We start from the raw sequence: 8993 nt of genomic DNA on the forward strand, positions 1-8993 counted from the left end.
ATTAGGAGAGAAAATCTTTGTATGTGGCCAGAGGAACTGGTAAATGGATGTTCATATGTCCTAAAGTTTGTGTGGGGAATTCCTGTTATCTTTTTCTCTTTGCTTGACCCACAAAGCAGACCCATTTAAAGGAAATGTGTGACAACACAGGGAAGTTAAAACACCATATTTTTAGCCAGAGAACCACGGAAAAAGGAGTTGTAGGAACCATAGGAGGTAAGGAAACCTAAAGAGAGACTGGAGATGGACAGAGGGCTCCTATACTTGTGTACAAAGTCAGGCTTGCTCCTGAGCTGCACATGTATGGAACTGAATTACTCATTGGGGTCTACCCTAAATAGGCTGATTCCCTGCTAAAGGAAAGAAAAGCAAACAAATTTTAAGTATTACAGTGTGCTATAATTCATACATTAAAATAAAAAACCTTATACAAATCAATGAATAAAATGGGGAGAAGGGAAAGTCTTCTCTCTAGTTGAATGTCAACTAATAAATATAGAGGAAATGAGGTTAGCAAATTATAAATGACTGCTAAAACAAAGGGATAAAGCCTTGATAAGGAAAAGGATATTTACCTATGTTTAAATAATCTCAAAATATAACCCCACATATTACTTATTCCAAAGGGTACCGTAGTAGTTTATAGCACAGAAAATGGCAGACATTATCTTATCTGATCAAAGTTAACATTATCACTTCTGGACTCAATGTTTCCATTTCTTCAGTTTAAAACTTAGTCAAGTCCAACTTAAAATCTCAATTTCAAATTAAAATCTCAAGCCTAGACTTGCTTGCTGCAACCAGGAGCCACTTGCTGTGGAGAACAATGCAACCTGAGGTTTACTCTTGTCTATCCCGCCGCTCGTTCTCCACTTGTGTCTGCTCTGCTGATGGTGATGGGCAGTGAAGGGATGTTTGCTCACAGACGGCATGAGGAATTGTGGTGGTGAGTTTCTAATGTTATTTCTTATTGTTCTTCACTGTATATTTGTCTGTTAGTGTCCTCAGAGAGTCCAGTTTCAGGTTTTAACTGTTAACTAGCAGCCAGCCTTAATAAATGGCAATTAGGTTGGTTTCAAAGCTGATACCACCACGTTAACCTTTCTGAAAATGGATGGTGTGTGTGTGTGGGGGGGGTTCTTCATGTGCTCCAAACGTTAGTCTGCTATATCCCAGTGCAGTTATGATCTTGGCAAGGTGTCCTTATGCTTGGCCAGATTCCTTGTAAAGCAAGAGAGGGAGGGAGGAAAGACGAAGATGACTGCTTGCCAGCTGTCTTCTTTCTTTCCTCCCTTCTTGCCTGCCTGCCTTCCTCAAGTATTTAGTAGGCACATATAATACAAATGATTTCAAATACTTTAATAATAATATTTGAATACTATTAATATGTCTCTAAATTATCACTCTTACCAAAACATGCATCAATAATACTCAATATCATTATAGTAGTGCCATGATTACATTCACAGTCACTGAGTTCAGAAATGTATATAAAATGTGTGCTTATGATGCCAGCTATTTCAAAATGTATTAAGGCCCATAAAAAATATCTTCCATACATTTTTCTGCAATGCTAATAAACCTGTTGTTGCTCCAGAAGACTAAATTTCATACAACTCTCCCGGCTGAACCATACAATCAGATATCAATGAGAAGATCTGGTTGTGATTTCTTTAAGGTCTTAATAGACCTGAGAAAGATCCCTAAGTTTCAGCAATGTAAGGTTACTAGGATCCCACAGTGAACAAGGAAAGTCTGACAATCATCCACTACAGATGATACCTGTGTAATTTCAGAAGGGTTGGAAGAAGGACTAGTAGAAAAAGATTCTGTCTACAAACCAGACCAATGTCCTCAAATCTAGAATTGTCTCAATCTGAAGTTAAGAAACCAACAATTCAGTCCACTGAACCACAGAAGGCCCTCTCCATGATCTACAATCAGCTTGTGAGCAAGTCTGCCCCTATAAATTAGGCATCTATGAATAAAATCCTTCATTATCTACTTTTCTATCAGAACACCAAGAAAACCATTTTGCAATTTATCACAAGAAATACTGTGAAAAGATTTAATGGAAGCTTGGATTTACAGTTCATATACCAATTTTAGAAAAAATATAGATATACTAGATGATGATACAAAAGCAAAAAAATAAAAAGAATCTTGATGCAGAGAATTCAAGAAGTGGTGTTAATTGCTCTATTGAGGAGAAAATATTAAGGAACATATCATGTTTGGGGAACAGTGAGAAGATTGCCAAACAGATCCTGAAAGTAGCTGGACTTCCTAGGTTAGTATCTCACAGATGCCTCATGTTCAATATACATAAAATTGAATTCAATATCTTTAACATCTGGCCTTCCTTTTAAAACAAACACACAAATACACACACACACACACACACATATATAACTAAAAGGAAAACAGATTGGGTGTTTTGTTCCCTTTATATTTTGTTTATTTTTTAATCATGGTGCAACTCCCGTTATCCACTTTCCCAGGCCAGAAGCCTGAAGATTCTTTTAAACTTCTGTCCCTCTGTCAATGTGTAATATTCATCAAGATACACTGGCTCTTCCTTCTCCATCCTTTTGCACTGACTCTTCTTTGGTTCAGATTCTCATTAAGTCTTGCTCTAGGTTGTGGTTCTAATACTGCAACTGATCTCCCTCTCCCTCTCCTTCTCTCGCTCCATTATAGTCCCATCAATAAATCTGTCAAACTTCTGCCAGAACAATCCTTTTTAAAATATCAAAATATCAAATATCATTCCCTCTTTAATAGCTTTTATTGCTCTCAGGATAAAATAAAGCTCCTTATCATGGCATATAATACCCCCTAGAAATGTGCCATTTCTCTAAACATAAAATGTGCCTCATGTTTCAGACATGCTAAATTTATTAAAGTTTCTCAAATGTATCGTATTCTTGAACACTTCCGTAACTTTCCTCCACCTGGAATCATCTTATTCCCTTTTCACCTGGTCGGCTACTTGAATAGAAGGAAAAAGATGTTCCACGATATCATCTCTTGACTGAATAAGTATTCCTTTAGCACCCTGTAAATTTTTTAATCAAACTTGTTATAAATGTTCTTTTAATTTCCAATGCCTGTATTACATACAGAATAAAAAGATTAGTAAGACACAGTGCCTAATTTCAAGGAGCTTGTATTCATTTGGGGGAAATGCTAAAATGGCTAAACAAAGAGTATATAAGGACACAGCATCTTTTATTACTGGTTTTCTCTGTACCAATTTTTATTAAACCTAACTTCTAAATCTCTTAAAAGCAACCTGTCCTTCAACAAGTCTGTGTCAATATCCTCTCAAGTGACCACCCAGACTTATCTCATATCCCTTTAATGCATTATCAACACTGCTGGCAGACTGATGTTTCTAAAATATAGATTGGCTTCTATAACTTTCCAGCTTAAAAGCTTTCGGTGGCACCATGTGGCCTATGGGATAAAATTCAAACTTGGTGACACTGCCTTCACAGCCTGTTAAAATCTGACTCTAAATTACCTTTCATGCTTTATCGCCTACAAATTCTACTTGGTTCTAGCAACAGCAAATCATATCATTCTTTGAACCGACCATGGCTTCTAACATCTCTTGCTTCTGCATGTTATTCTTTATTCTTACATACCGTTTCCACTTGGAGAATCAATACTAACAAACTACCTTTTCCTCTCAAGTTTTCCTTGACTTTCCTCTCCCTATCATTACTCATTACTCTATGATCACAAATACCGACTAAATACTCATGAAATAGCACTGCTATATTGTATTTTCATTTTAGAATACATACTCCTCTATTAGACTGGAAATTTCTCAAATGCACAGACTATGTTTATTCATCTTTGTGCTTCCAAGGGCTAAACAACATAGAACACTTTATAAGGCGTTAACACATGTTTGTGAAATGAACATATGAAAAAAGAGTGAATTATACACATATTCATACACACAAACTTTTATCCATATTTACATTTTTATATTGAAATATATTTTTCATCCATATTATACACACACAAATATGTATTATACATACAAATGAGCATATTGTACGTATGTGCCCAGCTTAAACATAAGAACACTCATGTATTCACCAACAGGAAATGGGTACTTTGGGTTAAAAATGTTATATGGCATGCCATGATGTAAATTTGGTACTCTATAAACCCTCGGATGGTGGTAGTACTGGCAAAAGCACTGGGGTGGGAAAGGTAAATGCGTATCCAGACTAGAAGCCAATTCCAAAAAGGATGGACTATTGTCCCCAAACAGTTTGGACAAGATTGATGTAATCAATCCAGGACCGAGTGGTTGATGGGTCTCATTAGTTGCCTTTGCTCTACTGAGTGCACCATGTTCCTCTCAGATATTGGTAGGTGAGCATCCAGCAGGGGCAGTAGCTAGATCTGACACAGAGAAAGAGAAACCCTGCTGTTGGACTATTCTCTTCATGGGCTCATTGCTCGAGAAATGGGGTGGCTAAGAACAAATTCTGGCTAATATCCTTAAGAGGAGTCCGCTTATCTCTCCTGTTGTTAAGGGTCTCCTCTAGGTTGGATGCTCATAGGTAGTTAATAATGCGAGACAGATTTTCATGCTTTTTGCCCACACCCATGATCCATCCATGGACTCTTCTGCAGAGTTCTTATTGTTTCCTTGCTGAAATCCCAATCTTGCTCTTTGCAGGCCCCTGACCAACCAACCTAGCTATTTGTGAATGCTCAAGTGTCTGTTTATATAAAAGTAGATCATATCTAATTACATGTTGCTCACAGCTATTCACACCGAAAGAATTTCTTCCTAACATTGTGGTTAAAGCTATCTTTGAGTTTGTGGTTACGTGGAAGTTCAGTTTCGTTTCTGCGGCAACACATCAAGTTAGTTTCCTCACTAAGGAAACCACCAGGAAGCTATAGGTATGAGCTAAGGGAGAAGCACTGCTTCTAGAGAGTAAGTGAAACAATTTACACTTCTTCATGTAAATTACTGTTGCTTCTGAACCTGCTGAGGCCCAAATCTAAATACACCATGTCAAATACACACTAAATTTTATTGCACACATTCTATCTCATTGGTGGAGATCTGCTCTGGCTACACAGTCAACAGATGTTCCGCCTATAAGCATTCAATTTCTACTGTGTTCTGTAGCAAATAAGGATCTGGTTTTTAGAGAGCACATGGTCCTCTAGTGCTGATGCCATGACCCTTGAGATACATGCAACAACTTTATCTAGCCTTGATACTTCTGCCACCACTCATTGTAAGAGTCATGGGGCCCAAGAAGTAGGTCAGTTTGCACTGCACTAGAACAGTAGTTCCAACTGTGAAAGACCCACTAAGTCCTTTGACTCTATCTATCTTAGTGGTAGGGTGTGTGAAGAATAATAACTTGTCCTTTATCTCAGAAAGTAAATGCTCATTGATGTGGCAGGCCTGTGGTTTTCTAGGAGTATATTTACCACTTCTGGGATGCATGTAACTTAGTAGAGTATCTAGAAAACTTGCTGAACACCAGGTACAAGTAGCATGATAAAATCAATCTGGTGAACCACTGTGATGCATGCCCCTTAAAATTACAAGAGATGCCGAAGGCCTCAGCAGAGTATAATGTAGTAGGGGCAAGATAGTTACCCTAGTCCTGGTACAAAACTGTGAATGGATATTTGTTCCCTTCCCTCAATAAAATGTATTACTTTGATGCTCCATTGATGGAGATTGAAGAAAATGCACCTACCATATCAACAGCAATATCCAAATATCAGAATTTATGTTCTTTTCTAGAAACACGTCCAGCCAAACAGTTTCAAATAAACTGTTTTATAGTACATAGGTTCATAGTTATCCACTGTCACCTATCATAGTTTATCTGAGTTTTGAAAGGGCCATAGAAGTGGACCGATGGAGGATGCTGGTGCATTTCGTCGGTCTTTTTTTCCGTAATAGCTTTCTCTCAGCAGGTCAGGAACTAACCAGATTCTAAATATAATCAATCCTAGTGTTGCATTTTTTTTTGAAGAATATTTTATAACTTTGATAAAATATATTTTATTTCTTTTATTTTACATACAATCCTTTAACAAATCATTTAACTTTTAAACGGCTGTACTGAAGTATAATTTACGCACAATAAAATTTACCCACTTTAAGTGTGCAATTCAATGAATTTTTTTTGGTAAATGTAAAGAGGTTTCCATTGAATTAGTGCTCTCATCTCCAGGCCTAGCCAAACACTAATCTACATCTGCATCTCTAGATTTGCCTTTTCTGCATAATTAACATAATTATTCACGTGACTTTACACCAAGGACTTATTTTCATGAAGATTTTCTAAATTTAGACTCATAATTTTAAACATTCATATGTCTCTAATTTGTCCATCAGGTATAGAACTGAGCATCAAGACTCCATAGAAACTTCAAGTTTGCAGAAGTACTATAAAAAGGTCTCATTATATGAATTAAACCCTGTAGGAGTTTAGATCACTGTGCTTTAGAGAGTTTACCATGTGCTTGTTTTTGTCACCAGTTATATACTATGTTGCTCTGATAATGAGTGCTAAACTCAGAGGTTCTCAACTGTTATTTTCTTACCCATCGATTTTTTAATCTCAAGGTGACCCAGTCTGATGTATGCCTATACTCGTTATACAGGGTTCCCAATATATCCTAGCAGGCAATACTAAAGGTAATAAAAGTTGCAAGTCATCTATCTAAAACTACCTGGATAATGAAAGCTCATTTCAAGGAGGTGAATAGATAAGATATTGATTCTGGTGAAAGACAATGTATGCTCAACTCATGGTCTGGTAATAGAGGGAATGGAATTAGAGAGGCTAGCTGTCACCACAAATAACCTGAATCTCCTCATGAACCAAGATGGTTTCTAAATGTGTAAAAGTTTCAACTCGGAGGAACTTGAAAAATATAGCACTTTCAAGTAAAGCAGAATAAAAGTAGAAGAGGATTTCATTATTTAATTATAATCCAGGTACCTGATGTAGCTCTTCAATTAAGATTAGCCCCAATTACTATTCAGTATCACTTATTAAACTAAGGAAACTTCTCTTTCTGCATTATTTTGTTAAAGAGGAGTTGGATTTTGTTTGTTTTATTTTTAGTGCCTTATGTCCCCAGGCATTGTTCTAAGTTAGGGCCTCAGTATTGAATAATGAATGAAATAGAAAAAGCACCTGAGGTTACAGAGCTTATATTCAAGTGGAAGGGAAAATACAAATCAAATAAAAAGCTATCATACAATATGATTGCCAGTAGTTAAAAAAAAAAAAAAAAGTGCTGCCCAGGAAAAATAACACTGTAAGGTGAGAGTTTTAGGAAAGTAGGGATACTTTTTTGGGTAGGGTTTCCAGGGAAGGCCTGTATAAAGATGATATTTGAGCAGAGAACTAAGTAAGGTGAAATACAGCCATATGAATATCTGGACGTGAGCTTTCTAACCTGAGGGGAAGTCAGGTGTAAATCTTAGGGAGAATATGTGATAAGCACATTTTGTGGAGGAGGGGAGGGAAGTCCAGGACATCTGAACAAGAAAATGAAAAGTCAGACATGAGGACACAGAGTTACCCAGGTCAACTAAGTCCTTATGGGGAACCTTGATAAGAACAATGGATGTTGTTCTAAATATGGTTGAGACACCATGCAGAGATTTTTAGGTAGAAGAATGACAGTCATTTTAAAAAGAAACAGTCTAGCTATTAAGAGGGAGTTGGAAAAAAAAAGGAATCAGAGACTGCCTGATAGAGTTTTGGACTAGTTCAAACAACAGATAAAAATGGCTTGGACTGGAATTTTAGTGATTACAGTTGAGATAATATGTCACATTTGCTGAATAATTCAAAAATAAAGTATAAAAAATTCCCTTATATATTAGATATAGCATTTGAGAGAAAAATCAAAAATGATTACAATATTTTAGTATGAGCAACTCATGGGCTGGTAATCCCATAGACTTCAAAAAGACTGGGCAGTGAAAAAGATTCATGGAGAGGATATGGGAACCAAAACTTTGGACTTGGATATGTTAGGTCTGAAATGCATATTAGATATCCAGGGAAAAATACATGTGTCAGGAAATGGGATAGTCACAAGACAGTGAGAGAAAGGATGAGTTTCTAAATAAATGTTTGTGTGTCATAAGTACAGAGAGGATTTTTAAAACCGTAAGTCTGGATAAAATCACCAAATAGGGAAAAAAAAAAAGTACATGGAATCTTGGGACATCAGGGCATTTCAAAGGAAGACACAGGAAGAGAAGAAGCAAAAGCAGCACTGATCTCTAGGAGTGATTACTCCCAGAATCCAAGGAACAAAACTGTTTTAAGAGCGAGAGCAAGACCAACAGTGCTAACTGCTCTGAAAAGGTCAATTAAACAAGAATTAACTGCTATAACATACAACCCGAAATCTCAGTGGGGGAACACAAATGTTTATTTCTCATCCACATAGAAATTATATGTACATTAGCAGAAGGCAGAAACAGTGGGGGCTTGGCTTGTCCCATACAGCCATTTCATACCAGGCTTCTTCTGGTTCCAGAAAGAATAATTACAGTAGTAGAAGCGGGTCACTTTTTGGTAGAGAGACAGAGCCAATCTTTGGTAATATGGGAAGAAAGGAGCTAGAAGTAAATGTCCCTACATCATTCTCTGCCCTCACTCTGATCTCTTGCTGATCCTTCCATTGATTAAATTCAACTGGAAGATAAGAGTCAAGGAAGGCACTGCTGTAGAGCATAACTGTAAGAAATGTGGAAAGTGACTGAGAGTATATTTGGTGGGGCAAATATAAGATATCAATACACCACTGTTTTAATTGCTGCAAATATGTAAGAAATATTGGTATGTGGCTATTTGTTTTCCTTTTGTACAAGCGGCTTGGATAGTCTTACGTACAACATACACTATATGAATTTAGAGTCAGCTTTTCATTGTGCACATAAAAAAAACTGTGGTATCATA

Source organism: Delphinapterus leucas, chromosome 9, assembly GCF_059928025.1.
Source record: "Delphinapterus leucas isolate spDelLeu-1000000601 "Yukka" chromosome 9, BTC_Dleu_Yukka2, whole genome shotgun sequence".
Lineage (NCBI taxonomy): Eukaryota > Metazoa > Chordata > Mammalia > Artiodactyla > Monodontidae > Delphinapterus > Delphinapterus leucas.